A 16472-nucleotide genomic window follows, 5' to 3' on the forward strand; every position below is an offset into this window, starting at 1 on the left:
TCTGATTCAATCGATTGAGGATAATGAGAATGAAGTTGAAAGATTTGATCACCCAACACTGCATGGTAAATATCATAAACATCTCTTCAATGAAGATAGAATTCCAGGAAGATAGTAATTGGCAATAAAACTGAATAGAGCTACTTGAAGGGACATGAAATAAGAGAAATCAACATTGGAATTGTGTTTGTGTGTGGAAGATCGAGAAGATTAACTTACTGGAACAAACCAAAATGGGATGGTGCTAGGCTTCATTGGATATTTGAGATCGGTCATCATGTCTTTTCTGATAAAACGACAGAAAGGATGGAGAAGACCTAGAAGCCCCATGATCGCTATTAGGAGGACCGGAGGTGGGCAGTGGATACAAGGAGGAAGGCAACCAACGACAAAGTAGGTGGCAACAAATGGGAAGGAGTAGATGGCGGCGATCAGTGATTGAACGTGAAACAAAAATGTCAATTACTTTTGTGTTCTGGTGGATTTTGTAGGTTAAAAAAACTGATTGCAATTTTATAGGGATTTGATTTGATTTTTATTTTGGAATTTATTTAATATACATGCAATATTACTAATTTACCCTTATTGATTTATTTAAAAAATTTATTTATGCTAAATTCTGATTGGTTCACATATGCACACAATACTTGTTGAAAATATTTGAACCTAACTCTCTCTCTCTCTCTATATATATATATATATATATATATATATATATATATATATATATATATACATATATATATATATATAAGGTAATTCACATGATGAGAACTATGGTTTTTTTTATTAAAATGTCCCTTTGGTATAACTTAAGCCAATTTGTAGAGTTACTTCATTCTTATATACATATTAAAACCCTTTGGGCTTATGAACAGTAGCAAGAATTGAGTTGTGACTTTAATGATTTAGTTGTTAGCTTTTGGTATTGGCGTCAGCTACAAAGAGCGTCCGATTTTAGCCGACCACCTGTCCTCCACCTAATGCATATACCACACGCATATGCCCATATGCTCTCTTCTTCCTCAAAACCGTCATCGGTTTCATAAAGCATCTTCACCATTGAACCCTAGATATGTGACATCCCCTATTTTTCATAACCGAAAAAAATATATTTACGCTTTCAAAACCATGTTATCTTTGTTTGCAGAATATCGATGTTATTCAAAATACAAAAACCCTAAAGATATCATAATCAATACACAACATAAGTTACAGCATAAAGACCTAACGGTCCTGAATATTATTTTTACAGGTTGACTCTTAATCACTCAACATCCTGATCAAGTTGCAGCAGCTTCAGTCCTGCTCCCTTATTTGCATATAGTTTGAGTGTGTCAAGTTTAAGAAAACCTGATGAGACACATAGGGTTTTCAATCCACGGTGTTATTATGATAATAAATCAAGTGTATTAACCTTGTAAAACAAATTGTTATCAAAAGATATAGATATATCACATAGATATTTGTAAGACATTCTACCCTTAGTTACCCGTCTTGTTGATCCTCACATACTGATCCTATAACAATGATCTTATGAGATCTATCATGATGGATCGTTGTAAGCAATGAGTTTACTATACTGCTTTGGGGATTCTTGGCAATGGAAATCAATAAGGTAACCATGCAGGATAGAGTACTTGAATGGACATACAATCCTTTTCACCTGATAAGTATAGTTCATTAACATTTCAAGACTTCGAGTCTGCTAACGATCTACAAGACAGTTTTATCTATGGTTGTCATCTAACTTCAATAGATGACCAGACATACACTCCGCTAGCCTGATACAAACAAATCATTTTTGGTTGTCTAAAAAATGGGAGGAATACTATTATAGTACTTCGATACATAACCCATACCCCAACACGCAATAATGTCTTAGAATAGAGCTCTAATATATGTTCCAAATCTTACACCCAATATAAAAACAACCTAATGCAACTTACTTTGAACTAATTATCCTTGACAAGCCTTAGTCTATAACCAGACTAGATTACAATACTTGTATTTTACTTTCAATACAGTCTTCATGTTCATGCAATATTATTACAATACACAGTATGACTACACATTTATTCAACTTTCATGGAACTAAACGTCCTTCATACGTCTTAGTTTAAAACTAAACAAGACTACAATCCCTGAAATCAACTTTCAATGCATACTTCTTGTTTATGCAACATTGTCATGTTAATACAAGTATAACTAAGCACTTATTTAACTTATCTCAAACTAAGTAGCTTATAAAATTCTTATTTTATAACTAGGCATGACCATAATCTTGTAATTAACTTCTAATACAATTTACTGCTTATGCAATACTATCATAATATAGTGTATATGTTTAACACAAAGTATCTGGTATTCAATACACATAAATATTTTAAGTAATAATATTTCCACTAAGATTGCCATGTAGTAATATCGTATACACACTTAAGACATAAATAACCATACCCTCCAACTGATATTTAATACTTTTATTAAATACTTGTATTAAAATTATGTAAATGAAAGTAAATATGCACTCACTTGATTAAGGTGGAAGACTCACGGTTAGGTTAGCTCTTTGCCTAACACGTTTGTTTTCCTTTTCTAAACGATCAAAATATGAGTATTACTAAGTCTTCAAATTCCTTTATATTTATAAAGTTACATTAATTATTTCCGAATTCTTCAATAATCCCAAAGAATATCGAGTTCTATTAAATAAGGAATGACCAAGTAAGATCACTTTTGGAGGTAGGACCCGTTTTGTAAAAAGGTATACCATTTGGAAAAATTGACTTTAAATGCATCACCAGATCTTGCCTATACATCACTCCTATAAGTAGATCGAGTATGAACATAAATATAAGTTACACTTAACGCGTAGTAAGTATAACTCAACTTATAGGATTTCTACCGAAAGTTCAAAAGTCGCGGTGTAACACCCAAAAATTTAAGCCAAATTTAAACTTTTCCAAAACACTTAGAACCATTTAACATTACATAGTTTGTTTTCAAAATACTAATGATTAGAGTATCCCAGTATCAAATCATAAAAATTATAACAGAAGGAGGAGCGATACGATCATGCCTTCGCCTTCCCGCGATCATCAGAGGTACCTGAAACAACAACTAAAACTGTAAGCCCGAAAGCTTAGTGAGCTACCCCAAAATACCAACCTCATAACCATATCATATAATTATATAAGAAAACATCATGCATAATGAGCCTTCAGCATGACTGGACCGCCTCGTAGGCCTTCAGTCTATCTGGACCGCTCTTCGAGCCTTTGGCACATCTGGACTACCTCGCAGGGCCTACAGCCTATCCGGACCACTCGCCAGGCCTTCGTTCTGACTAGCATAACTTCCTGGGTCTGTAGTATATCCGGACCGCCCTGGATATGTTGGCCTTCAACACAAAGCAGGACCGCCTCAACCTAACCGCCAATCAAACAAACAGGTGCATATACATATCATATGCTATCATAATAACAATCAAACAGATCTAGCAGATCAAATAGCATAGCAACATCCTATAGCCAGGACACTGACCTATCCAGGTCACTAACATAGCATAATCCTATAACCAGGATACCGACCAAACCAGGTCACTAAGTATAAGCATATCACCATCCTAACTACCATGATGCAAAACAATAAACATATCATGTAATACTCCAGATACAAATCCATAAAGGGTCGGCCTTGGTGCCTTAGACCCTGTTGATATAGTGTCACACCCCAAAACCAAGAACGGCGGAAACGTTCAGGGGTGGAGGACATCATGTGAAGTATCATAACAGTGTAAAGTAGTAAACAAGCAACAACATCATCCATTGCATTAAAAGTAAGATTTTAATACATGTGTGTTCTTTCATTGTAGCAAGACACCAAAATATGTAATCAAAATAAAAGACAAGTCTTGTCTGTGCTCCATTTTCTCAAAACCTGGTCATCATACCTGTCTACTGGTGACCTGAGTACAAGTATTTTGAAAGAGTAGATCAGCATACAGCTGGTGAATTCATAAGTATTTAAGTGTCATTACTCTGTTTTGGAAAGATGTTATGAATGCCATGTAAACCTTTGAAAGAAACATTTGATATAAGTGTGAAAACCCTAGAAAATCCCATATTTCCTACTAGTATAAAAGTAGTCTTCTACAAAGACCCGAATGTTTTGAAAATAGTCTTCTACTAAGACTTCAATGTTTTGCTGTAACAAAGATGGTTTTTCCCCTGTATGACTACTATTAACAATATATAGTCTACCTCATCGTTTATGTGAATGTATCACAAAATAAAAGTAATAGGGAACATATAACCATATAAGTATTATCCTTTTGTATTAGGATAAACACGACATCGCGACTGTCGAAAAGTATTAACCTTTAACCTCCATAGATGTTCATTTTCCTCTGTAGCTAACAGCAGGTCGAAGGAATGGTTAGTCCCGTAAAGGTACCCCTAGTATAAGTATTAACCGTAGGCATCCGTAGATGTTCATTATCTCTGTTGCTAACAGGTGGGTGCCGGAATGGTTAGTCTCGTATAGTATCCGTTTGTACTAGGATAGACAGAACTAATCTACACGTATAGTATGTAATAGTATCTCATTGTATAGTATCTAGGTACAAGTATCCATGTAAGTGTGTCCATGTAAGAGGATCCAGGTAAGTGTGTCTCTTCATATAGCATTTAGTATAGACTCATGAATGAACTGACTCTGGTGTGATTCCTTGTAATAGGAATAATGTTTTGTATCCCCTACTATCCCTATAACAGTTTACTAGAATGTATTTGTGGTCCAAAAAGGTTTATACACCCTTGCTACTCAAGAGTGTGGGAACTGAATGAAGAATGAAAGTTGTCATATCAATACATATATATATATATATATATATATATATATATATATATATATATATATATATATATATATATATATATATATATATATATATATATATATATATATATATATATATATATATATGAACATAAGTGTATAGATATAGATTTGATCAAGGAAATGAAAGAGGTTTTGTAAAACATTTAAGAGTTTTGAACAATAAATAACAATGACTTGATGTCATTTTATAAAACATTTCAGAAGTAATTCATTTGTTAACAAAATATTTTAAGACAGAAAATCATTTCATGTATCACATTTTGAAGCATGTGAGATCAGTTGGTTGAAAACACAGTTATAAATCACATGTGATTGATTCTATAACATATTGTTTCTACTTGTATCCCCCCCCCCATTAAAGCATTTAAAATCATTTAAAACATTGATTAAAGGGTATGAACTCACCTGTAGATGGTGGTTTGGATGAACTGAATGATGTAGGATTGCTAGTTGTTAAGTGAAGACTTGTTCACACCCAATGATCCTAGTTAACATATAATCACACATATATGTATCCAATTAGACTTTAAACCACTAATTAACAAAGTTATGACATCCTAAGACATGTAAAACACCTTACATAAGTGCTATAAGTCATAAGGATTGCATCTAAGTGCTATAGGACATTGCTATTGTGTTTGGGGCTCAAGGGTAAACTCCTTTGGAGTTTACGGTTTTGTGACCATCACCCAATGAGTTTACGGTCGTAAACTCATGAGTTTACAGTCGTAAACTCATCACTCTTTGACCATAATTTGTTTTGAGGTTCTACAAGTCCTTTGAAGCATTTCTACTTGATGGTTAGGCCTTTGGAAGAGATTAGGGCACCATTTCCCTCCTGTGAGGAGTTTACGGCCCTAAGACCATTTCCTTTTGGGTTTACTACCATAAACCTGTATGGATTATGGTATTTTGATGTTTTCAAGTCCTATACACATTAAGGAGTGGATCTATTAAAATTACCAAGGCTTAGTAAAGGGCTAGGGAGATTTTGGCACCTAAAGAAGGGTTTACGGTTCAAGGAGTTCTTGAACCGTAAACACCTTTGATCTTGGTGTTTCCTTGTGTTTCTTTGATGTATGGAAGTATAAAAAGCTCTACAATACACTAGGGTAGGAGTACTTACTAGTTAGAAGCTTGAAAGGTACCAAAAGGCCAAGAACACTAGTGTGTGTTCTTGGTGTTCTTGGTGAAACTTGAAGATTCAACCTTTTGGAAAGATTTCATGGATAGAAGTGTGTTAACTCACTAGATTATGTGATATACCAACTTGAAAGGGCTAGAAACACTTACTAGATGGTGATCTTGAAGAAAGTTTTGGATGATACTTGAGAGAGTTTGAGATTTGGATCTTGAAAGTTGGAAAAGTGATAAAAATAACCAAGTGTCACTTTTATACCACTTCCCATTAGGGTTTACGACTGTAAACTCCTTGTTTAGGTCGTAAACTCTAATCTTTTGCTGTTTTGAAAGTTTATTATTGCACAATAAACCCTAAGGCATCCTCTCTCCTGATATCTCCTAAAGTGTTAATCCTGAAATACTCAAACTTATTCCAAAAAGTCTGAAAATTAACAATAACTGTTCTGACTTCTATTGACTTGATATGTTGTACAGAATAGAAATTTTGGGTTGTCACATCATCCCCCCGTTAGAAGGAATTTCGTCCCGAAATTAGAATTTAAGTAAATAAGTAGTTACAATTAACTAAGCAAAAAGATGAGGATATTTCAGTTTCATCTGATCCTCTCGCTCCCAAGTGAATTCCAGTCCTCGCTTGGCGTTCCAGCGAACCTTCACTATCGGGATACGACTTTGCTTCGTTTGCTTGACCTCTCGGTCCATGATCTCTACTGGTTCTTCCACGAAGTTGAGGCCCTCATTGATCTTGATCTCGTCAAGTGGGATTACAAGAGTCTCGTCGGACAGACACTTTTTCAAGTTCGAGACGTGGAAGGTAGAATGTACATTACTAAGTTCGCACGGTAGAATGAGTTTGTAAGCTACGGGGCCGATTCGGGCAAGAATCTCGAAAGGCGCTATGTATTTTGGATTGAGCTTCCCACGCTTTCCGAAGCGTATCAAGCCCTTCTAGGGTCAGACCTTTAGTAGCACGCGGTCGACCACCTGGAATTCCAATGGTTTCCTTTGCTTGTTAGCGTAGCTTTTCTGTCGGTCTCTAGAGGCTTTCAATCGTTCACGAATTTGAACGATCTTCACTGTTGTTTCCCGAATGATCTCCGAACCCATGAGAGTGCTTTCGGGAACTCGTCCCTTAGCTAGCTGGGTATCACCCACCTCAGCCCAGCACAGATGGGATCTGCACTTTCGGCCATAGAGGGCTTCTAATGGAGTTGCCTTTATGCTCGTGTGATAACTGTTGTTGTAGGAAAATTTGACAAGGGGTAAATGAGTATCCCAAGCTTTCCCAGAGTCAATCACGCAGGCTCGCAACATATCTTCTAAGGTTTGGATAGTTCTCTCACTTTGTCCGTCGGTCTGTGGATGGTAGGCTGTACTCATGTCTAGCCTAGTTCCTAAGGCACTTTGTAACGACTGCCAGAACCTTGAAGTGAATCTACTATATCTGTCTGAGATAATGGATATGGGAACACCGTGCAGTTAGGTTCTCGTAAGTTTCTCCATTTTGTCGGTTTCTTTGATGGGTAGGAAGTGCGTAGACTTGGTCAATCTGTCGACGATGACCCATATGGTATCAAGTCCACTCGTTGTCTTGGGCAACTTGGTTATGATGTCTATAGTGATCCGCTCCCACTTCCATTCTGGTATCTCCGGTTGTTGCAGAAGACCAGAGGGTTTCTGGTATTCGACCTTTACCTTCGCGCAAGTAAGGCATTTACTTACGAAGGTAGCAATATCTGCTTTCATGTTAGGCCACCAGTATAACTTTTTAAGATCCAGATACATCTTATATGAAGCTGGGTGGATGGAATAACGAGTGTTGTGTGCCTTGGTCATGACCAAGTCTCTAAAGCCACTGCGTTTCAGTGTCCAGATCCGATCCATGAGATATAAGGCTCCGCCACCCTTGACTTCCATGTTCTTATCCATCCCTCTCAGGGATTCACCTGCCACATTTTCAGGTTTCAAAGCGTCGAGCTGAGCCTCCTTAATTTGCGTGGACAAGTGTGAATGGATAGTTAGAGTCAAAGATTTGACTCTACGACCAGAGTATTCTTTCCAACTTAGGGCGTCAGCTACTACGTTGGCTTTACCCGAATGAAAACAAATTCCGCATTCGTAATCACTGAGTAGCTCGACCCACCGTCGTTGTCTCATGTTGAGCTCCTTCTGGTCGAAAATATGTTGTAGACTTTTGTGGTCTGTAAAGATCGTGCTTTTTATACCATACAGGTAGTGTTTCCAGATCTTCAGAGCAAACACAACTGGCATAGGCGATGACCTTACATCGCTACATCAGAACACATCCGAGTCCTTGATTTGACGCATCGCAATAGACAACGAACTCTTCTATCCCTTCGGGGAGGGATAGTATTGGTGCGGTGCACAAGGCTCGCTTGAGCGTTTGGAATGCTCTTTCCTATTTCTCTTCCCAGTCAAAGGCCACGCCCTTCTGGGTCAATGTCATAAGAGGTTTTGCTATACGGGAGAAGTTCTGAATGAACCTGCGATAGTAGCCAGCGAGACCTAGAAATTGACGAATTTTTATCGGTGTCTTCAATTCTAACCAGTTCTCAATGGCCTAGATTTTGGAGGGGTCCACGTGTATTCCCTCTTCGGTAACAACGTGTCCCAAGAATTCGACTCGTCGGATCCAAAATTCGCACTTAGAGAACTTCGCATAGAGCTTCTCCGATCGTAATGTTTCTAAGACTTTGCGGAGATGTTGACTATGCTCTTCCTTACTTCGAGAGTAGATGAGTATGTCATCAATGAAGACGATGACGAACTGATCCAAGTAAGGACGACACACCCTATTCATCAGATCCATGAACACTGCGGGCGCGTTAGTTAAACCGAATGGCATCACTACAAACTCGTAGTGTCCATAACGAGTTCGGAAGGCTGTCTTGGGAACATCCTCCTCTAGCACTTGTAGCTGGTGATATCCGAATCGTAGATCTATCTTCGAGAAGTAGTTGGCTCCTTGAAGTTGATCAAATAATCGTCTATGCGGACACTACTAGAAAAAAGGCCTTTTACGACTCTCATTGCGCGTCGTAAAACGCTCAGACGACGTGAAAATGCGCGTCAAGGAAGGCCCTGTCATAACGAGAGACGACGCGCTTTTGCGCGTCGTCTATAGACGACACACTTTTGCGCGTCGTCTATAGACGACACGCAATGCGTATCATTAAAGCCGCTGTCAAGAAAGGCTATGTCATAAATGAAGATGACACACATTTTTGCGTATCGTATTTTTTATTTTTTTTTAAAAAAAATTATTTATAGATTTACTAATTTTCAAATTAAATTTGCATTTCATGTCTCATAATAGAAAATAAAATACCATATACAAAAAATACAATCCATTGCACAATCAATTTCATTCAATAACATCATGTCATAAAATTGTAATACATTGATATTAAGGGGATCTAATTGTACGTTGTTATTAAGAGGTTTTCCCTAACTATATAACCTAATACTACATTGCTATAAAGGGGCACCTTCTTGTTTTAGTAACTCATCATTAAGCTGCCTGAAGAAGCTCTGAAACGTTTCCTAAAACAAAGAATGATTGCTTTATAGTTCAGCCTAACATCATAAAATCATAATTGTTGTGCTGAGAACTGCATCAGGGATAGCCTGGAAACAACACAAAAATCAATATATCTTTTCAAGTATAGATGAAGAAATTTCATAAGCAAGTGATATGAGATGATACCTGAAGGGATTTGATAATTCCATTGATCATTTCAGTGCCAATTTATGGTTCATCTTCTCCGGTATTCTCATTTTCTGTCAAAAAAATGTCAAACAGATAAACATCAAACTGGATACATTTTCAAAAGTTGAATATTGATCATAAATATTCATCATATTTTCTACACTACATGTTGTGTAATCTAATCAATATCGTATTAAGATATTTTTAAACTTACCCGACTTGCTAAAATCCAGTATGTGTCTTCTAATTTCTTTAGTTTTAGCACATCCACATTTTAGGGTTTTTATGTGGAGATAAACACCAGAGGGAAAGCAGGGGTAGAGATTGATGATCATGTCTTAAAAACATTTCCCATCCAAAGGGAAAGCATCTAAAGCCCTATAACTACTTAACATCTCCCATAATCACCCTGCTCTTCCGATTCAATGCAAGTACACTTCATGGTCAGGTTGAGATTGATGATCATGTCTTATAGGAAGATCATAATTAACCACCAAATTACCCTGATAAAAAAGGGGGAAATATAATTATATGACACAAAAGATAAAAGATAAAAGCAGGGGTAGAAATGTAAATTTGTGCTTAATCATACCCACGATCAAGTTCATTAACTGATAAGATCCTAAGATATATAATGAGATTGTCATTTGATGATTTTCACCAAACAGAAAAGAAAAATAAACACTTACATTCTTCATTAGAGCAGTGAATGCATTCTTTGGTAGGCCAAAACCAATTGCTGTCATTTCAGCAACAACATGAGGAAATTGAATTTTGAATTATATCCTGTAACATTGAACAAATTATGATGCAAAGTCTATAATGTATTATATATAATATAAATGATGAAGTTTTATATAAAAAAGGATAATAAACAGTAAGATAAATAAAAGCCAACTTAGCATGGAAATAGAAGCAACTTGAGAAGTTTTGATATCAAATACTCAGTCCCTTCATCATCAATTACGAACACCACAGTTTTTGCAGCCTTCTTTGCAAGATTTTGGACCTCCTATATTAAAATAAAAGCTAATGTGTGTCGTAAAATTATATCTATGTTTTCTTGTGTATTTAACTTCACAGGAGCTGAATGCGTGTCGTAAAATTATATCTATGTTTTCTTGTGTATTTAAATACACAAGAAAACATAGATATAATTTTTCCTTTCTCCCCTAAAGTACTCAAAAGATGCACAATGATTGAAAGCCTTCTATGTTCAGTAACATCAGGTAATATTTTTGATCAAATACTTTCTTGGAGTGACTATCCCACTGCAGAAAACAACTTGTATTAAAAAAACGACACATTTACAGATTATGAATACAATTTATCATAAAGATTAATATATTATTACATGTTGTTACTTTCTTTTTCTTTTTCCCATGTGGGGTACCAGTTGATGGACTTGATTTATCCAAAACATAATCAAGCATGAGTCTCCTCAGTGATGCACCATGAATTTGGAAATGTGCTCAACTACAAAGATTAAAATATACTTTTTTTTTAATTCATAAAAGAAATATTTAAAAAAAATATATTGTTATTGACTTTGCCATTGATGTGATGCATCTTAAAGCAGATAGTCTCACAGCAACATGAGAATGGCGGACACAGGTGAAAATGCATGGGAGGAGTGTCATTAGTTGGGGGCGTAATGTCTCATCTGGTACTACCTCTCCTCCACCTGATCTCTTTCTAGGAAGCTTAAAGTATGACAGCAAACTGTGTAAAACCAATTTCAATCAGTAAAAGAATGAAATAAGCGGCTCATCAACACACACATACACGAATATAAATAGACTAAGAGGTATCTAGTTCATAAAATTATATTTTTATTAGGAAAAGGCCATGAAATAAGAACAAAAAATGAAAAGGGTTTACTCTAAAACAAATTATGGCCCCTGATTCTTAAAAAAAATAAGAACCAATTATGGCCCCTGATTGGGATAGCTCTTCCTCCCTTTAAGCTTGTTGCTTAGCCAATATCTGAAGGTGTGGAAGGTGCAATTCCTCACCAGGTTTGTGTTGAGGAACGCTCAAGATAAGAGCAGCTAGATCCCAGGTGGCAACTGTTGATGTAATACGGATGCCTTTTGATGTAAAATTTATAAATAAGAAAATACAAATACTTTTAAAATATTTTTCCATTTAAATAAAGAACAAATTTATCGACTTCCTAATATAGAATGTATGAAAATTAATAAACAAATAAATAAATATTACATGGTTTTCACATATGTTGCTCGGAATATCTAGATTCTGTTCGAGTCATATACAAAAAATATTTTACATGAATTTTATAGAATAATTTATTAACCCAAAAAAATAATATTTGCATTATTTCTACGAGTAGTACAGTACAAAACAGCAAAGTATACAAATTTTTTTTACTATTTTGCCCCTGAGGCCTTGACAGTTCAGTATTGTTGTCATGTTCATCGTTTATGAATTCACAAACATCATAAACTATTAGTTTGATTTACAAGATGCAGCACAACGAATTCACAAACAACAGCAATAAAGAGAGAGAGAGAGAGAGAGAGAGAGAGAGAAATCATACAATAAAAGCTAGTACGATAGCAATTGCAAATTTAGTGCCACCAATACCATCCAAAAAACCAACAGTAGCAGCAAGAGCAGTCACAGTTGCTGAATGTGATGATGGCATGCCACCAGATCCCACAAGCTGCTCAATATCCCATTCCTTTTCTTTATAACAAATGATAAGATTAAATGTGGCAAGCATCAAAATCAGAGTTTTGGGAAAAAAAAGTTGGACTGCCAGTGCAACAATCATACAGCCACATGGACCATTTCTGTTACTTACCTTAGATTAAATGTGGCAAGCATCAAAATTAGAGTTTTGGAAAATACTATGTGTATCATTTATGTACCTATGGTGGCAAGGAAGAGCAACATATGCGATTGTTGGATTGGCCTTACATATGGGGCATAATATATCATCCCCCTCAGAACCTGAAGACTTGTCCTTTGAAAATAGACGAAAAAGACTTTTCATTGAAGATGAATTGAGAATAGGAAGTAGCAGCAACAACATTTCCTGCAAATGCATAACAATGGGTATGTAAGTACTTCATTTATACAAAAGAGGGAAGATTGGTAAAATTTCATCCATGAAGCAAAATAGAGTGGAGAATGGAATTGAAATCCATGAGTTTATGGAAATGGAATGGAATTGAATTCTAACGGAATTCAATTCTTTAGTCATTTGCAACCAAACACTGGAAATGGAATGAAAATGAATTCCAATCCAGCTAACCAATATTCATAAGAACGAAAATTACCGAGAATTCATTCCACGATATGGAACTAGTGATTCTTTTGTGTAACATTTCACGATTTCCATCTCTTCCATCACTAATCTCTGTTATGATTAATGATTTAGAATGTTTAACAACTCAATCTGATCTCTGATGCTGTTTCTATGAAGATATACCTGAATGCTTTCGCATAAAGGATGAGAGACTTCTCCATGGAATCGCCATGGATTTCTTTGTCATCTCTACCCATCATATGATAACATGATCACGCAACATGAATCAATGGGTGTGTGTTGTTTGCTCTGTATTTATGAACCTAGAACCCTAAATTTCAGGGGAATGAATTAAAACCCAATATACATATATATATATATATATATATATATATATATATATATATATATATATATATATACATATATATATATATATATATATATCAAATCACGCAACATGAAACAATTGAAAAACTAAAACTGCTCTTTAGCTTTAATTTTATAATTAGGATAATGACAATTTACCTGGGAATACAAATGAAGACGAAGAATCACCAGCCATCATCCCTTGACAACCTTCGAACGCCACCTCACACCCACACCAGCAAATCGAAAAAAATAATAATAAGAAGAAGGGAGAAGAAGGGTTGTGATCGAACTAGAGGAACAAAGAGGAAGAATAGGCACATCTTTTCTTTCTTTTTTTTCTTTTCGCTCTCAAAATCTGGCTGTAAATAGGAAAGCACGAGAGATATTGAGAGAATAGACACAAGAGAGACAAAGATATTGATTCAGGTATGGTTGAGAGGTAAGAACATATAATCATTTGAAGAAGAAGGAATTTGGATGGGTGAGGGTGCGGACGAGGAAAACTTGTTTCCTGTGAGATCCAGAGCACAAAAGCCCTAGTTCTTCCAATTTTGGGATGGCGTGTCTTTAACGTCTCAGAGGGAGAAAATGGTGGATAAAAGAGGATAGTCGACATCGTTGACCACTGTATGGCTGCCAAGCTCCAAAAATACGAAAGGGAGGAAGAGTCACACCCGCATAATGAGGTCTAGGGTTTACAGAGAAAAGGAGAAGCAGATAATGAAGGTTGTCGACTGGTGGAGAGGATGAGTTCGTTATTCCTTCCCGAACAACAACAAATTGATTAGAAAACAAAACTGAGGTCTATGGTTTACATGGAAACCCTAAAAGATAGATGAAATGCGGGGTTTTTAATTTTTTAGGATTTCATTTCCCCCCTGCTTTTTTTAGGATTTCATTCCCCCCTGCTATTAAAGGATGGAGCGCGCGTTCCATTAAAATTTATAAAGCGACATCCTTAGATGACGCACATGTGCCCTCCGTGTTTTTTTTTTTTGTTTAGACACTTATTTAAGGGCACGCAATAATACGTGACCTAAATCCTTAAATTTTTTGAATATATGACACTCTTTTAATGTCACTCTCTTTTGCGTAACATAAATCCATGAGTGTCGTGGTTTGCGCATCGTAAAAGGGTCTTTTTCTTGTAGTGGGGGTAAGGGATAACGATTTTTAATGGTAAGCTTGTTGAGTTCCCTATAGTCGATGCACATACGAAACGGTCCATCTTTCTTCTTGACGAATAAGACCGGTGCTCCCCATGGTGAGAAGTTTGGCCTAATGAATCCCTTCTTGAGAAGTTCGTTAAGCTGATTGGAAAGTTCCTGCATCTTTGCCAGTGCCAGACGGTAAGGAGATTTGGCTACGAGAGTAGCCCCTGGCACTAAGTCGATTCTGAACTCGACTTGGTGTTGTGGTGGTAATCCGGGAAGTTCTTCTGGAAAAATGTCGGGAAAGTCGCGTACTTCGGGGATGTTTTGAATGTCTTTTACTTCTTGACTCGTATCGACGATGTGTGCGAGGAATGCATGATATTCCTTTCGTAAGCACTTATGGGCTTGAATGCACGAAATGATGCGAAGGCTCGTACTAGGTTTGTCGCCATAGATAACTAAGGTTTTGTTGTTAGGAAGGTTAAGAAGAACTGCTTTTTCAAAGCACATGATGTCGGCGCGAAGAAGACTCAACCAATCCATGCCGATAATAACGTCGAAACATTTAATTGGGACCAGTATGAGGTCTATCTTGAAAGTATGACCATCTAAAGTTAAAGTACAACCTACGTATATGCAATTACTACTTTCCGTTTTCCTGTTTGCCATTTCTACCGTGAATGATTTATCTAATGCACATGGTTTTTGTTTAAGTAGGTGTGCAAATTTATGGCTTACGAAACTTTTCTCTGCTCCACTGTCGAAAAGTATGCAAGCATAAGAGTTATCGAGGAGAAACGTACCAGTAACTATTGTAGGATAAGCTACAGATATGGCCATAACTCTTCCTACTCCACCAGCCATCCCCGCCTTAGGGCAGTTCCTCTTGTAGTGGCCTACCTCGCCACAACCGTAGCAAGCTTGGCTCACACGGGCGTTAGGAACTTGGGCGGTCGGCCCTGCTGGAGTTTTGCATAAACGAGTTGTATGCCCCTTCCTATTGCAGTTAGAGCACTGCATTTCCTTGCAAGGTCCGTGGTGATGGAAGTTGCATTTGTTGCACCTCGGAAGATTTCCAGCATAAGTTTTTGCTGGTAAGGGGTTTATAGGGACAACGGGGGTTACCGTGGCAGCATTGATTGCCACAAGTTGTTGTCTCTTTGAGGATTCTTGCGAATCTCCTCTTTTCCTCTTGTTCCACCCCTTCTTCTTGTTGTCGTTGTTGTTTCCCTTTTGTGGTTGGGGTGTAGGGATTGTTGGGTTCTGGTGTTTCCCGTGATCTATGAGAGATTGTGTCAGCTCCTTGGCGTTGTCAAAAGTGACAGGCTTGGATGCTAACACACTTGACTGGATCTGGGTGACAGCCTCCTGATATATCTCTCTATTTTCTTGCTCTCGAGAGCAACCATATCAGGGCACATAATTGCCAGATCACAGAATCTATTCGTATAGGTTGATATGTCGGAACCAACCATTTCTAGACCCCAGAGTTCCCGTTCGAGTTTTTGGATTTCCCCTCGAGGATAGTACTCCCTCATCAGCATGGTTTTCAAATTTTCCCAACTGATAGAATTTGCCACCACAATAGTCAGAGACTTAACATGGCCATTCCACCAAGTTAGCGCTCTGTCAAAAAAGGTACAAGTAGCAAACTTGACCTTGTCGCCCTCCGGGCAGGCACATATTTCAAAGACCGCTTCGGTCTTTTCAATGCATTGCCTTAAAACCGTAACCCCACTAGTTACATTGAAGGTTTGGGGTTTAGCATTTGTAAAGTCCTTGTAGGTGCATTCCCTGGGATGCCCATGGCTCTCGCCGTGGTTGGAAGGAAGTGCACTTGTTCCTGACCCACTAGGGGCAGGAGTATTGATGGCTGACACAACAGCTGCTACGG

The 16472-nt window shown here is 37.1% G+C and overlaps 1 long non-coding RNA gene across 7 annotated transcripts; it reads right to left on the reverse strand.

Annotated features, from left to right (window-relative positions):
- Positions 1–9401: 9401 nt before the first annotated feature.
- Positions 9402–14316, reverse strand: LOC111915376 (uncharacterized). 7 transcript variants are annotated; one of them, XR_002858152.3, is made up of 10 exons: positions 13581–14316; positions 13236–13383; positions 13084–13163; positions 12673–12839; positions 12339–12482; positions 11133–11500; positions 10468–11049; positions 9993–10281; positions 9776–9849; positions 9402–9696 (listed from the first exon to the last, which is right to left on the reverse strand). It is a non-coding gene; the product is annotated as an uncharacterized LOC111915376 (long non-coding RNA). The 7 variants fall into 7 exon arrangements; XR_002858150.3 differs by having other exon boundaries at positions 12339–12487; XR_002858151.3 differs by having other exon boundaries at positions 11133–11254; positions 11368–11500; positions 12339–12839.
- Positions 14317–16472: the final 2156 nt, after the last annotated feature.

Source organism: Lactuca sativa, chromosome 1 (genome assembly GCF_002870075.4).
Source record: "Lactuca sativa cultivar Salinas chromosome 1, Lsat_Salinas_v11, whole genome shotgun sequence".
Classification (NCBI taxonomy): Eukaryota; Viridiplantae; Streptophyta; class Magnoliopsida; order Asterales; family Asteraceae; genus Lactuca; species Lactuca sativa.